This window comes from Physella acuta, unplaced genomic scaffold (genome assembly GCF_028476545.2).
Source record: "Physella acuta isolate Inbredline_101_S28 unplaced genomic scaffold, ASM2847654v3 ptg001782l, whole genome shotgun sequence".
Lineage (NCBI taxonomy): Eukaryota > Metazoa > Mollusca > Gastropoda > Physidae > Physella > Physella acuta.
In genome coordinates, this window is record NW_026733292.1 from 133,288 (window position 1) to 149,616 (window position 16,329).

The 16,329-nt window shown below is 40.2% G+C and overlaps 1 protein-coding gene across 1 annotated transcript in view; it reads left to right on the forward strand.

Annotated features, from left to right (window-relative positions):
* Nucleotides 1-16,329, forward strand: part of LOC131930463 (uncharacterized) — a gene marked incomplete at its 3' end in the record, with an annotated part of 109,816 nt that overhangs the window by 60,091 nt on the left and 33,396 nt on the right. The gene's annotated exons all lie outside the window — the stretch shown is intronic.

Consider the following 16,329-nt stretch of genomic DNA (forward strand, 5'->3'; position numbering starts at 1 on the left):
TGTTCAGTGTTTTTTTTCCTTAATACTTACGGTATTCTATATCAGTTTATCTTTTTACCGTAGTATTAGCCTTTAAAGACCTTTTTAAATCGAAACATTCCTTAACGTTAGAAAAATAAGCCGGGTCTTAAGTGTACTTGGCCACCAGTGCAAACAAGTTAGGTAACCTTTTTTTTTGGTCGTATCTTTAGAACAATCTTTGGCTTAATACACTACACGGTTAAATTGTGTTTGATAGACGAACGAAGTTTGAGGTGGTTCAAACGGTAGCGGTAGTTGGGTTTTAACTGTGATTCGCATCAGTGGTGGCTTTTGTTCGGACCAAGCTAGGCAGGGTTGATTGTAGATAGGGTAAACTGCTATTTTGGGACGACACCCGTTATATTTGAAGAATTGGTTTCTTTACTACGTGCTGCCCCCTCCTGTCTACGCCATTGAATGGGGGGGGGATCATCTTCCTTCTAATGAAAACTGTATATATCAGCTTTAAAAAAACTGGTGGGAAAAAAAGACAGTTTATGAGGCATTCAGGGGAATGTACTCTTGTGGCGAGCAGATAGGAGTGACTCGTGTATTATTGGGTAGACAGCTAAACACAATCATCCACCACTCGTCTTCCAATTTACTCATGTTCGTTGTTACGCCTGTACGCCTGTGTGTGTCTCTGTGTGTGTGTCTGTCTGTCTGTCTGTCTAAGAAACTTTTTTATTTTTTCATATTGATAGGTACAGATTAAAGCTAGGTTTGGGACTAGTTGAGGATTGCGGCTAGAGTACGGTTTTACTTTTCGGATTCTCGTGTCTATTTATAAAAACTATAGAAATGGCTCATTCTAACCCTCGGAAAAAAAGGGGGGGGGGGGGTAGGTTTTGGGATGTAGGGAGGAGTCAAGGATTTTTTAGGCCAGGTCAGTAATGTAACTGGGATGATAGCGGCCTTGTGTGGACCTGCTCTTGGTTTGTCCGAAAATAAAAACACACGCATACATACACAAAGTGATTGATCTGATGCACTTTACTCTAAAAATTGATTGTGCTAGATACGCTGTATGGCCTCGCACTAACCACGCCATTCTTTATGCTCTACCCGGTCAGATTTGGGACTAGGTTTAGAGGGCTGTGCCAGACACATTTTTATGTTGGGGGTGGGGGGGGGGGGCTTCCGTCATCGGCGATTGCAATTTTAGTGACCAGGAAGTTATGTAGTTAATTACCTGACAATGTTTTTAACACCTTATTTAAACTATAGACTGCTAATGTTTCCCCCTCCCTCTCAGCGTTTTAAAAACAATTATAAACCAATGGGCTTAATTTTCCAAAACCCCCAGCGTCCTTCGCGAGGGTCATTAAAATAATCCACACAAAAAGTAACTACCTCATTCCTCATTCTCGGGGTAGCGCGAAAAGTGGGGCAACTCTTCAAGGTCAGGGGGATGAGCAGATGATTACTCCGCTGCGTAATAAGTGCGCACTTTTTTTTTTGGTCACCGGATGTTGCGTGATAGACTGCTCTCATTTCAGCTCGTTTCACATGTTGGTGGTTCAAAGGTGAACTAATTAGCATGGCCACGCCCCTATCTCCCCATGTCCTCCGTGAGGTTTACCACGAAATACACTGACATATATTGCGTCATTTAATGCGAGTGCTGTAAGGCCGTCAAATTAGTGGGTTCATTTTATAAACAGCCCGTCTATAACTAGGGCGTAATTATGCTATCCGACAATAGACTCAACTTAAATTAGGTGTGCTAGGTTGTAGGGAGTATTTTAATATCCGGTTTAGTATTAGGTTGAGAAATTAGGGTTAGGGGTAATGCCAGGTGTTTGATTAGGGTTTGTGTTACAGGGTTAGGGTTTGTGTTCTTTTTATCAAGTTGTATTCGTATGTGTTTACTATCGGTAACCAAACACCCCTTTTTTAAAGAATGTTCCATTATGGTGGCATTATCCCACACATACCCTTACTTTGGTTTTAAGAAAAAACGTGTACGCGAGGTGTGTTCAGATCTGATTGCATCATCACTTAGCTGAGCTGTGTAGCTGTCCCGTACAAGCTATGTTGCACGCGCGCGTTTTCTGTTCTTATCAATAAACCAAGCGTCCGCCCTAGGAGTCACTAAACAGAGCTGACCGTATCTAAGGTAAGGTCTTTAGCACCACTGAATTTTTTTCTGATCAGTGCAAGTAAAGCTACCCTATTTTCTGTCATGTAGTCGTCGCAAACGTTCAAAATACCGTACATCGTTTTGATTCACGGTCCGGTGTAGTAAAGTTAACCTGTTATCTTCTTACATTTTTTTCAATATCCATACAGAATTTCGAACAAGCATGAATATTGTATATTAGATCAGTTTTAATTATTTTCGTTGAAAGCTTGTGCGTATCTCCAACGCGCAAAATATAAACAGCTCTCCTTTAATTTTTAATGTTTTTTTTTCTTGATGCCGGCCGCTTATGAGTTTGTCTTAGCCATAATCCTTACCCATACAAACGAGCGAGTAAATTATCTTTCCGTCGTGCGTGCTTGCAATAAACAATATCAAGAGCCGTACGTTGTGCTCCGGCTTAGCGACGCTACGACGCCAAACAACAACAGCAGCAGGCACGGCCGGATTGAAAGAAAAAAATTAATAAACAATTAACGTCTACGGTAATTACACTTGTCTGTCAGTAGGGCGTCACGATGTAGAACACTGGGCCAAGGTCGAGAGTCAAGGCCGGCTGGGTTGTGGGGTGGCCAGAATGGCGTATGAAATGTGGCCAGGATGGCGTATGAAATGTGCCCGGCTGGCGTTTGAAATATGTCTGTTTGTTTCTCTGCTTGATTTACTGCTGTCTTTATAGTAACTTATTTTATATGCTTGTTCTCGTTAGGATGTTAAAACAACACCGAGTGTTTACATTTGCTGAGATATGTGGTGTTCCAGTGTCGCGATAATGCCGCAATAATGGAATCTTCTTACAACAGGGGTGTTAGATTAGTTGTAGTTAATCAAATACATATAAAACTTGCTAATGTCAAAGCTAACTCTATCCCTACCCCAAACCGTATCTGAATTCCTACCACAACCCTAACCCTTATTTCTAAACATAAAACTAAGCTTGGGATTATAATAATTCTAACAACCTAACCCACCTATTTTTGGAAGAGTCTATCAGACATTGGTAATGTCATACTCCCCTAGTCCTGACGTGGACCAACCCTAATTTCTGACTCTAAAACTTCACATCACAATAGGGCCTACAGCTAACAACCTAACACACCTATTTTCAGAAGAGTCTATTTTCAGACACTTGTAACGCCGATACTCCAAACAGCTACTTGAAGCCTGATTGTATTGCTTGTCTAGTGTTTCTCTGTTTGGTCCATTGTTTAACAGTTTGTAGAACAAATGTTTTGTCCTCATCAGTTGTAGTTTAGTTTTTTAACTGCTAGGTTGTATGATGAGAACTGGGATGTTTGCCTAGGTATCTGAAGTTGTAGTTCAGTTTTTTAACTGCTGGGTTCCGTGATGAGAGTTTGCATGTTTGTCTAGGTATCTGAAGTTGTAGTTTAGTTTTTTAGTTGCCGGGTTGTATGATGAGGGATGGGATTTTGGCCGAGTCATCTGAAGTTGTACTGTAGTTTAGTTTTTTAACTGCTGGGTTGTATGATAAGAACTGGGATGTTTGTCTAGGTATCTGAAGTTGTAGTTTAGTTTTTTAGTTGCCGGGTTGTATGATGAGGGATGGGATTTTGGCCGAGTCATCTGAAGTTGTACTGTAGTTTAGTTTTTTAACTGCTGGGTTGTATGATGAGAACTGGGATGTTTGTCTAGGTATCTGAAGTTGTAGTTTAGTTTTTTAGTTGCCGGGTTGTATGATTAAGGATGGGATGTTGGCCGAGTCATCTGAAGTTGTACTATAGTTTAGTTTTTTAACTGCTGTGCCCCGTGATGAGAGCCTGCATGTTTGTCGAGTTCCATGGAGCGTTCTTCTTCTTCTTCGTTCTTAATTTTGAATATGGTGGAGGATTCAGACAACAAGTCCAACTTCGTGGACAAACCGGACTGTGGTCTCCAGTTTGTCAGGTGCCCCATATAATTTTTCCCTGAGTGGGGTGGGCTGGGGCCAGTGTCTGGCTCGTGCCTGGCTATACAAAGTACATTCCTGGAGCGTTCAAACTGTACGGCCCAGCCTGTTAGTGGATCCGGCTTGGATTGACGGTCGGGGCGGACAAAAATGTGTCTATGGCTGTTGATTTAACCTCGCTTATCAGGAAGAGCCGAGAACATGGCCGACTGGTCGGGATGAGCCACCATTGGTTAAAACATTCCCTCAAAGGAGCCAGTGGCGTAGCTAGGGGAATGCGGTGGGGTGCTCGCCCCAGGCGTCGACCCTAGGGGGCGCCAAACGAGATAGATATTAAAAAAAATAAAAGCCAACTCTGAGCTGCATTACTTAATTATACAGTCTCCTACTTAGCTTTGAAAACTGATGTAACTGTTTTCCACATCAATGTTGTGACACTAAAACAAAAACTGTTTAATTAAGTACAGTGTCTGGTTAAAAAAAAAAGTGGCCCCAGCCTCGAATAACTATAAATAGTGTGTGTGTGGGGGGGGGGGGGGGGGGCGCAAAATCAACAGCTTGCCCCGGGCGCCCTAACGGGTGGTTACGCCTCTGTAAGGAGCCACGATATAAATATGTTTGATTCTATTATATATATATATATATATATATATATATATATATCGAGTGTTATTTCTGCATGAACGACGTAACGTGAATAAGATTGAAATGTTGGTGATGTATAGCCTCACTAGAGTACAGCTTTATGTGAAATCTCCCATGCTTCAGAAACTCTACTGGCAGTGCTTGTTTTAATAGAGCCCATGTTAGCTAGCGGAAGTAAAGATAATTAGCATGTAATAAATCAGTAATATAAAAAAAAAATGAAAGCATAAAGAAAAAAAATTGAGATTTTGAAATCTTATTTATAAGCTGATTAAGCCTTCTTGGATTCTGGCCATACATCTTGTTTTTTTGTTCAGAATGTCAATGTAGGCCTATGTTTCTGTCATTCTTGGCGCTTGGAGCAGAGGAAGTAGATCTGCTCTATGGTGATTTACATAACTGAAGGTAGTTTCCCTAGGGCCTATGGCGACATTATTTTAGGATGGACTGTACTAGAGATTTGATAAAATAATACAGCTTTAGGAGGAAGGGAGCACGGTTCGACATAGTGCACATGTCCCTTATAATGAGGACCCGCAGTTCATTAGATTATATACCTTGAACCTGGGATTAACCAAATCCTATACCCTTCACGGTAGCTCTTTAAAAAATGCCCTTGTTTAAATCTGTGAGATTTTGGCGAGACGGCAGTATTAAACTGGCCGAGGTATTTTTCCTCTAATATTTTAATATTCATCATTCCGCCGTCCTTATCTGCCTGTTGGCATTTTAAAAAAAAAAATCTTTCGATTAATAAACATGAACGGTGTTGACGTTCGATCAGATAGTGACACACACATCCGAGTATAGCGCTAACCGCTGGGGTTTCAGCTTCCCCCCTCATGAACTCATTAACGTCACCGGGCAGGGGATGACACTTTGTTTTTTATGGACGGATATGGTTGAAATGGTCATGAAGCTGTATAATGTCCTATTTGTACTCTGTATCAGTTTCCTAGAGCGAATTAGATCATAAAGATGTGGTCTTGTTGGCTAGTTCTTGTTTCATTACACTCGATGTTGAGGGTTCTCAGAAAAATGCGCAAGCGGAAAAAATGCGCAAACAGAAAAATGCGCAAATACAAACACATTTTATTAATACAGTTTAATTTTGTCATGTTCCGTGGAAATATGTTGTATTATGTTTTCATGTATATGTGATCATTTTTTTTTTTTTATAAATGATCGATTTCGGAAAACAAAAATGCCCTTGCGCACTTTTTGTGCGCAGTTTTCCGTTGCACATCTTTCCGATCACCGATGTTGATATACGCGGTTATTGAAGTTATGTGTGCAATTATGTCATTATTATATCTTCATTTTCAACGCTATTTTTAAAAAAAAAAGTAACTTTAAATTTTAAAACTGGTAAAAGAGGTATTATGTTTAAAGCCAAACAAACCACGCTATGAAGTATTGCTACTGTTATTACCATTTTGAATTTTCATGTCCATAATCTTCAAAGTTTTAAAACTAAAGTTAGTGGAGCTATGACGGTAGGCTGTGGCTAACGAGACACCTAATTACAGCCTTCGTGATTGTACTCGGGGTCCGGCATGTCTCCTCATTGATCCGCCCTGGCGAGGGCTGCTGAGCAGTCATGTCTAAAAATAAAGAGCCGTTCTCCTTGATAGTTCACGACCGGGGGGTTATTTTGGTCTTGGCACTCGTATCTTGGGAGAAGGGAGGGGGGTTAAAATACTTGGGATCATTATTTTAACCAATCAGCTATCTCACAGCGGAGTATCGAGTATCGCACCTCTTCCCCCCTCCCTCCTTGGATTATTCGACTCAGTGCTCAAAGGTCATGCCAATGGACGTTACCTGTCAATGTGAATTAAATTAGTACTGACCGGATGATCTACAATGTATAAATAGTGTTGAGGTTCCCCTTCAGGAACCGCGCTGGAGCTTTGATTATTAAAGATTTATTGCCGTCGAGATTGCTGTTGGGCTCTTTAGTCGGCGTAACGTTTCAATCAATGTTTGGTCTCCTTTAATCTTAGTTGTTACACTATTGAAGCGCGGGATTTATTTGATAGGTAACAGCGGAGCAGGGAGTTTTCTTTTGTTGAAGTACTGAGTTAGTACTTCTCGTGATGTGTAGCGAAAAATGCTTCCGGAATTTTGTTACTGGATACATTAACTTCTACATTTGAATACAGTGTGTTTGAAATACTGCAGTTCCGCTATCCTGTCCTTATGCATTATTAAACATTCTTTACAGTATTATGCTTTACCCAGAAAAATGCGCAATCGGAAAACTGCGCAACGCAAAACTGCGCAAACAGAAAAATGCGCAAATACTAGCTAATTAAACCAATACACTTTAGTTGTGTTCGATTTAGAGGAAATATCTTTTATTATGCTACAATGTACATGTAGTCACTCTTTGTTAATGTCTATAAATGCTCGATTTTAGAAAACAAAAGTGCTCTTGCGCACTTTTCTGTGCGCATTTTGCCGTTGCGCATTTTTTTTTTTTCGTTTGCGCATCTTTCCCTTTACCGATTTACTCCTCCCACACCACCAGGCCCTCTACACGTCACCCTCTACACGTCATACCTAATATACTTGTCACGGAGCCTACCTTAATATTCGTGTAATGGACAAGCTCCTAAATGTTCACTGTTAATCTGTATCTGACGGCTATTTAAACCTTGTCATAGAATTACCATACAGTACAATCCTTCCGGCACGAGGGTTTAAATATAGCCTCCTCCGGACCATGTTGTAGCGGCTCAATCTCGCCATTCAACTTACAAGACATCAAGTAGATCTAGACGATGTGGGATGCGTTTTAAGTGACTCGTTCAACACATAGCTAATTCTTGTCTACCGTTCAGCTTATTTGATATGGGATTTGCTAAAAAATGTGACACGGTAATGATAGACGTTTAATGTAGTGGTAGACGTGTTTCCTTCTTGCATGATTTCATGTATGTTGTTGTTACATTGGAGATTTTATTCTTTAGTACTACGTTTACTGTAGTAGGATCTCACGTGTGTGGTATTTTTACTGTGACCGGAAAGATGCGGAACGGAAAACTGCGCATAAAAGTGCGCAAGGTCATTTTTGTTGTTTCAAATCGAGCATTTGTAGACATTAACAAACAGTGACTACGTGTACATTGAAGCAGAATAAAACTTATTTCCACGGAATATGACAAAATTGAAGTGTATTAGTATAATGTGTTTGTATTTGCGCATTTTGCTCTTTGCGCAATTTTCCATTGCGCAGTTGTTCGATTGCGCATTTTTCTGGGAACCAATTTTTACTTATTAGCAAACTTCCTCTTTGCATGATTTCCTTTTAGCTTGTTTTTTTTTTTTTTGTTTTTTTAATTCTAAGTGATACCCTGAAGAAGTAATTTTACTGTAGTAGCGAACTCCCCCCCCCCCCTTCTTGCAGGATTGCCTTAGTATGAAAAAATTTCACGTTGATTTGGTTGTGTACTCGATATACGTCACGTCCCGTCAATCTCAGGGCAGATCCTGGCGACTTGACATTGGGTGGTCAATGGGCCACGAACTGGTTCCTTATTTACATAGGTAGTCAATGGGTCATTTGAACGCATCCCTATTCACACGGGTGGTCAATGGGCCACCTGAACACATTCCTATTCTAGTCTACTGACATTGGGGCCCCTTAGCTTGGGTGATCAGTTGTAATCTGTAACGATTATTTCCCCTTATCACGAAACGGAAATAAGGGACCTCTACGGAGAAATGGGGGCTGTGAGGTCAATAACCCATCTGCCAACCTGCAAGAATAATAAACAATAATTGATGTATGTTATTTTTAGATCTAGGTGTGTGATACCTCCTCAGCGGGTTATCTCCCATATAGAACTTTCATGAGTCGTTTATTGAGACCGTTATGGGCCTTTCGTAACATTTATGGGCTTTATGGATCTTTATTGCTTTCCAAAAATAAAAGATATAAAACTTTTATATCATTACATGTCAATGGCACAATAGTGCCTGCTTGCCAAAAGTGGCAGTAGCCTAATACAGCCTGCTTGCCTAAAGTGTCAATGGCCCAATACTGCCTGCTTGCCTAAAGTGTCAGTGCCCAATACTGCCTGCTTGCCTAAAGTGTCAGTGGTCCAATACTGCCTGCTTGCCGAAAGTGTCAGTGGCCTAATACTGTCTGCTTGCCTAAAGTGTCAGTGCCCAATACAGCCTGCTTTCCGAAAATGTTGGTGGCCTAATACTGCCTGCTTGCCGAAAGTGTCAGTGGCACAATACTGCCTGCTTGCCTAAAGTGTCTGTGCCCAATACAGCCTGCTTTCCGAAAATGTTGGTGGCCTAATACTGCCTGCTTGCCGAAAGTGTCAGTGGCACAATACTGCCTGCTTGCCTAAAGTGTCAATGGCCCAATACTGCCTGCTTGCCGAAAGTGTCAGTGGCCCAATACTGCCTGCTTGCCTAAAGTGTCAGTGGCACAATACTGCCTGCTTGCCAAACGTGTCAATGGTCCAATACTGCCTGCTTGCCTTAAGTGTCAGTGGCCCAATACTGCCTGCTTGCCTTAAGTGTCAGTGGCACAATACTGCCTGCTTGCCTATTTTTTTTCTTATCTTTCTCAAAGTTTAAACCCAAGAAATTTTCTGTTTAGTGGACTCCCGAACTTATTATTTAGTTTTAAATGTCCTCACCATCAAGAAGTTAACGAAACGATATTGGGTTATTGGATTTTTTCCCCCAATTTCAAAAGTTAATTTGTTTCCTTATCAAGTTCTTCCTAAATCTCTCATCATTTCAAATGTTACCGTCTTAAATATCTCCATCTCGGTATCTCGTTGATGGGGATGTAGATTGCTTTTCCTTTTTGTTTATTTTTTGTTTTAAAAGATAGATTTTACTTGAAACAGTTTGGTTTAAGATTTTAGAATCTTTGAACACGGAAACTTGTGGTGGAACTTACTGGTAATAGTATCGTCCAGAACAGAGAGGCAGATACACTGTCTGAAACAAAGCTACAATCAAATTTCTAAGATGGCGTGTTCCCCCCCCCCCCCCCCCCCCACCCCTGATGTAGTGTGGAGGGGGGGTAGTGGACAGAAGGAGGCTACGACCTGTATATTATCATCTTTTTTTTTACTACTAAACTTGCCAGCTCAAGCCTAATTCCTAACCCAGAACCTTTTCTCTCACCCCCCCCCCCCCCCCCCCACACCACAACCAAGCCAGTTTTTTCCCCTCTCCTTCTATTATTTGAGAAATGTCATTCTGACCTGATGACACATTCTTAGCGTCTCTTTGTCCGTAGGGTTACTGTGTTTGTCTGGACATGTATTTTACTTAGACAGTATTAAGTATAGAGCTACGTGTGTGTTAGATGTGGTGTGAGTTAGTTGTGGTGTGTAGTGTGTGTTAGTTGTAGTGGCTGTACTGTGTGTTAGTTGTACTGTGTGTTAGTTATACTATGTGTTAGTTGTGGTGTGTGTTAGTTGTGGTGTGTGTTAGTTGAGGTGTGTGTTGAGGTGTTTGTTAGTTATGGTGTGTGTTACATGTGTGTTAGTTGAGGTGTGTGTTGGTTAAGGTGTGTGTTAGTTGTGGTGTGTTAGTTGTGGTGTGTGTTATTTGTGGTGTGTTGGTTAAGGTGTGTGTTAGTTGTGGTGTGTGTTATTTGTGGTGTGTTGGTTAAGGTGTGTGTTAGTTGTGGTGTGTGTTAGATGTGGTGTGTTGGTTAAGGTGTGTGTTAGTTGTGGTGTTTGTTAGATGTGGTGTGTTGGTTAAGGTGTGTGTTAGTTGTGGTGTGTGTGTTAGATGTGTGTTAGTTGTGGTGTGTCTTAGATGTGGTGTGTGTTAGTTGTTGTGTGTGTTGAGGTGTGTGTTAGTTGTGGTGTGTTGGTTAAGGTGTGTGTTAGTTGTGGTGTATGTTAGGTGTGATAGCTGTAGTGTTTGTTTGGTGGTTATGTGTATGTACAAAATGCGTAGAAGAACTAGGAAGGATGTATAGACAAGGGTCTAAACTAAGAGAATGGATGGGATATGTAGAGTGGGATCTGAAGAAGTAGAAAAGTAGATGGGATAAGTAGAATGGTGTGTGAAGAAGTAGAAACGTAGATGGGATAAGTAGAATGGGGTAGAAGACTTGCCTTAAAAACTAGGACTGGGTCTGAAGAAGTAGGAACGTGGTGGAATGTGTTTAGATAGTAAACCTTAGTTCTCTATCGCCCATCTACATCTACGGAGCTTTGATATAAATAACTCAAAACTTGCGTCGGTTCCTGGACAGAGACTTAGGGCAACACAATTAATTAGGAGCAGCGCTAAGCAGATGAAAAAGTTGGATTAGGCTAATTAATGAGGAGATGGTCCAGCAGGACCCAGGGAAATGTAATTAGCACAGGTCCACCCGTCTACAAGACGCCGACAGCGGTGTCTGTAGGGCCGGGGTGTCGAGTTGAAGCAAATTAGCAGCTGGAAGGTGGGCTGGTGGATTTAATTAAGTAGGGACGGTACTGCTGTACATACACCTATATATATATATATATATATATATATATATATATATATATATATATATATATATATATATATATATATATATTGAAGTATAGATACTCATAAGGTCAAAACGGCTGTCGGGTACTACTATCTATAATATACAATTAACCATATGTACAGGTTTCAGTACATTAAGACAAGCAGTGCAATCCAAATTAACAACTTTAAACATACACATATCTTTACAGTACAATGAATTATACGGTACCAGTATCTAATGGTGTGTTTTTTTTTAACTTCTACCTCATATAACTGTTTACCATTTCCATAGACTGCTACTTCTCATAACTTCGTCGGTTCGTACAGTACACCCATATATCTGGTACACGTATTTTAATGATACATTTATTTTTTTACACTTATCTTTCTATATAATCGAACTTCAATGTAGCCCTGTTAAATGTCTTTGTTTGGAAACCTGTTTTATAGTGAACTGTCGAAAACACACCTAGTCATACTGCTCATTATCAGAAATACGCAATCGTTTAGGGGTCGGTGTGATCGAGTCGGTAAAGCTCATGGTTTCTAAACCGAAAAGTCCTGAGTTGGATTCTCCAGGCAAATGAGGCTCGATAGCAGGGAGAAGAATCTCCAAAATAAAACTTCTGCTACCTGGAAGCATATCTAAAAAGAAAAGCAGGTTGAAATCGTTTCACCGAGCCAAATGGCGAGTAACTGGTTAACACGTTATACTTAAATTGTGCTGGAGGAAACCCCGTCCAACATTACTATTAACAACAAAGACGACATTAACATGGTCATAGCATTAACAATTTCTCTAAATCTACCTCCATATATTTCTTTTATAAAAAAAAAGGCAACGGTTTAAAGCTCCATGTGTATAATTGAATAATCAGTAAGACGCGTGCCACATTTAATAAAGACAAAGACTTTTGAATATCAAGCAGTTAGCTGCAACATTCTGCGGTTCGATTTTAATTAAAGTGCTCATCGTTTTAAAGCTCATCGATCTCGTCCATCATGCGATAGTTCACATCCTTTTACTACCGGCCTTATAATCCAACCCCCAGCCCTAATGCCCCTCCATCGATTGTGTTATTAAAAAACACCAAGAGTCGCATTCTACTGGCTTGGTCACCCAAGGTAACGGCATACCTCTGGGTTCTTTGTCCGGCTGGACAAGGCCGGCCGGATCACGTAGCCTTGCAACCTTATCTAAGGTGGAAACCTTTTCGCCCGCTTTGTTGCCGTGATGGTCGGTTACCGCAAGGCCAACTCAACTGTAGCGTGCTGCCGATTGTTACAAGCCCCATTTTTTTTCGCATAAGGTTAAGTGGAGGGTGGTGGGGAGGGGAGGGTGGAAGCTTTTAGGCTGAGGAAATAAGATTTCTACAGACGAGTGCCAATCTGGGAGAGAAAAAAAAGGGGGGGGGGGGGGATAAAGGGACATAAAGAGTGGATGGCTGGGTTCATGGAGAGTTCACTGTGTCTTGGGCACGAAGGGCAGTTTTTTTTTCCCTCCCCCCTTCTCTTCATTTTTCTCTTCTGTCGTCAGCGCGATTTCTCATTGGCCGCTGACCCAGCGCAATTTTTTTTTTTTTATATTTGCTTTGCTGATGAAGCGAGGTCGCCCATTGGCCACTGGGCTAAAAAAGATGGTGTTTGATTGGCGGATATATTTATAGATTTAGAAATGAAGGTGCATCTATCCCTATTATTATTTTTTCCGCGATCAGATCTTTTGTTAACAAAATGAAAGGGCTTTGTTCTTCTCTAATTATATGTGGAAGTTTTAAAATCAATGTATGGAACCGCCCGAAAGGCGAAAATGACAGCTTTAAAATAGGAAAGTCCCGCGGTCATTAAAAGTATAAATAAATGTAAACTAATCGAACACGGTGAAAGTGTAGGCTTCGACGTGCCTTGGGGTGGGGTAGGGTGGAGATCGATAAGTAGGGGATGTGTGAATTGATCTTAATGGTAGGATGGAAGCTGTGAGCTTAAATATTTTGACTGTGGTAAGTGAGGAGCTTAATGGTATTGTGGCTGGACTGGAGGAGCTTAACTGTGTCCGGCTGTCAGGCTATATCGTTGCTGGGTGTATTATCCAACAAAGTGTAGTTTGGGTGATAGTCAACGCTATACAACATTAGGTGAATTATCCAAAAAAGTATAGTTTTAGTGATAGCCAACACTATACAACATTTGGTGAATTATACTACAAACTACAGTTTTAGTGATAGCAACACTATACAAGATTTGCTGAATTATCCTACAAAGTATAGTTTTAGTGACATTGAACACCATATAAAACAAAAGGGCTTTAAAAATAATCTCTCCCTAATCGGTATACCATTTCCATAGATCACTTCACAATATACACAATCATAAAATATAGTGAACCTCCGCATGTTCAACACAAATGCTGCAAAAAACGTTTAATGTAATAAAACAATTTATGGGATTTACATATTAGAGAGAATTAGCTTCATTCTTATCAAATACATAGCCGTATATTATGTTTAAAATACAATTTGTTCTTCCTACCGTTTTAAGGAGTAAAAAACATAAAAATTTCACCCACTTCGTGTCCTACACGTACACACTATCGAGACAGTCGTCAATACTGTCGTTAATTCATGCTTTAAAAAACATGTTATCTAAACTGCCGTGTTGGGTTTCATATAAAAATGGAGAGTAGTGGAAGCGGTTTTTTAAGAAAAAAAATGTTAAATTACTTCAAGTAAAATATCAGACGGAGTAATAAAAAGCGTTAAAATTTTGGATAGTTTCCCATCAGATGTGTATGTTACCAGAGCATAAAGGTCAGTGGATATGTTTGAAGCTGCGGGTTAATCGAGTGCACTGCTACAAAAATCAATCACCGTGTCATAGGTGTTGTGTACCTCAGTCGGTCAGGTACCCGGCGATTTATGGCCTGCACACGTAGGTAACACACATAACGCAACATTTATTGCACGAATATCTTACAAGATGTCCTCGTAACATTTTTTTACATTCTTACTTTTTAAGGTTACAATGCTGTATACATAAATATTGTACTAGGTTAATCCTCTATATACATGCACTAGACGTACAAAAAAAAATCTTTAGTTAATACGTTCTCTTAGATGTATTCTTATCATTCAAATGTAAAGGGCTAGTATTCTTTTATTTGAGTTGATGTTTGCTATCACCACATACATTCCACACAAGAACGAAGTGTTTAATATGTACAGAACATTTTATTTATGTATTTGAAACGCAGGCATTTACTCTATGACCTGTGTATAGGAATTTGTTAAGTTTGTTATTTAGCACTTCGTTTTTTTTGGGGTGTTCATTCTGCCGGTGCGAGCTAGTGCTCTTTTGTATCTGAACTTGAATCCAACTCAGACCCGCCTGTTTTGTTAGCCGCGGTTAAACGGTTCTTGTTACTTGTCTTATGGTGAGTGCAGATGTCCTAGAAGTTTTGTTACTTGTCTTATGGTGATTGCATATGTCCTAGAAGTTTTGTTACTTGTCTTATGGTTAGTGCGTATGTCCTAGAGGTTTTGTTACTTGTCTTATTGCGAGTGCATATGTCCTGAGTTGGAGGTTTTGTTACTTGTCTTATGGATAGTGCGTATGTCCTAGAGGTTTTGTTACTTGTCTTATTGCGAGTGCATATGTCCTGAGTTGGAGGTTTTGTTACTTGTCTTATGGTGAGTACGTATGTCCTAGAGGTTTTGTTACTTGTCTTATGGTGAGTACATATGTCCTGAGTGGGAGGTTGTTACTTGTCTTATGGTGAGTACGTATGTCCTAGAGGTTTTGTTACTTGTGTTATGGTGAGTGCATATGTCCTAGAGGTTTTGTTACTTGTCTTATTGCGAGTGCATATGTCCTGAGTTAGAAGGTAAAGGACACTGCGCACAGTGTATTCATTTTTATTAAAAAATAGTTCACAGAAAAAAAAAAATAAACCGAATCTTTAGCGATTTGTACGTAAGGTTCAAAGCGAATTAAAAAAAAAGCTTGTGCATGATTTCTAGATAAAGCTGAAAGAGTACGCATACAATTGTCCTCTTGTCATTTCACCCAGCTCACACCCCTCTCCCTGCACTCCTGAGCATCGTGCACGTGCATGCGTGTCTTGTGTTCCACTTGACTGGTCACATGCGCCAGAGCGTACTGTTCACCGAATGCTCCCAGAAGTTCAGACCCGCCTAACACATATTCATCTCGCACCCTACGCCTTGTCTGGCTAACCTCGAACCCCATTTTTTTTTTCTTCTTCTCAAAAACTCCATCGCATTCATTCTAGAGGTGGGTGTGTCCCCCCGCCTTATTAATTGCATCTGCACTCCAATTTTATGGAGTTAGTACTCAAGGAACTCAGTGTTAAACGGCTATATTGTACCCAATTTTATGGAGTAAGTACTCAAGGAACTCAGTGTTGAACTGTTATGTTGTATCCAATTTTATGGAGTTAGTACTCAGGGAACTCAGTGTTAAACGGCTATGTTGTATCCAATTTTATGGAGTTAGAACTCAGGGAACTCAGTGTTAAACGGCTATGTTGTACCCAATTTTATGGAGTTAGTACTCAGGGAACTGAGTGTTGAACTGTTATGTTGTACCCTATTTTATGGAGTTGGTACTCCAGGAACTCAGTGTTAAACTTAGTACTCAAGGAACTCAGTGTTAAACGGCTATGTTGTATCCAATTTTATGGAGTTAGAACTCAGGGAACTCAGTGTTAAACGGCTATGTTGTACCCAATTTTATGGAGTTAGTACTCTAGGAACTCAGTGTTAAACGGCTATGTTGTACCCAATTTTATGGAGTTAGTACTCAAGGAACTCAGTGTTAAACTGTTATGTTGTATCCAATTTTATGGAGTTAGTACTCAAGGAACTCAGTGTTAAACTGTTATGTTGTACCCAATTTTATGGAGTTAGTACTCAAGGAACTCAGTGTTAAACTTAGTACTCAAGGAACTCAGTGTTAAACTGTTATGTTGTATCCAATTTTATGGAGTTAGTACTCAAGGAACTCAGTGTTGAACTGTTATGTTGTATCCAATTTTATGGAGTTAGTACTCAGGGAACTCAGTGTTGAACTGTTATGTTGTATCCAATTTTATGGAGTT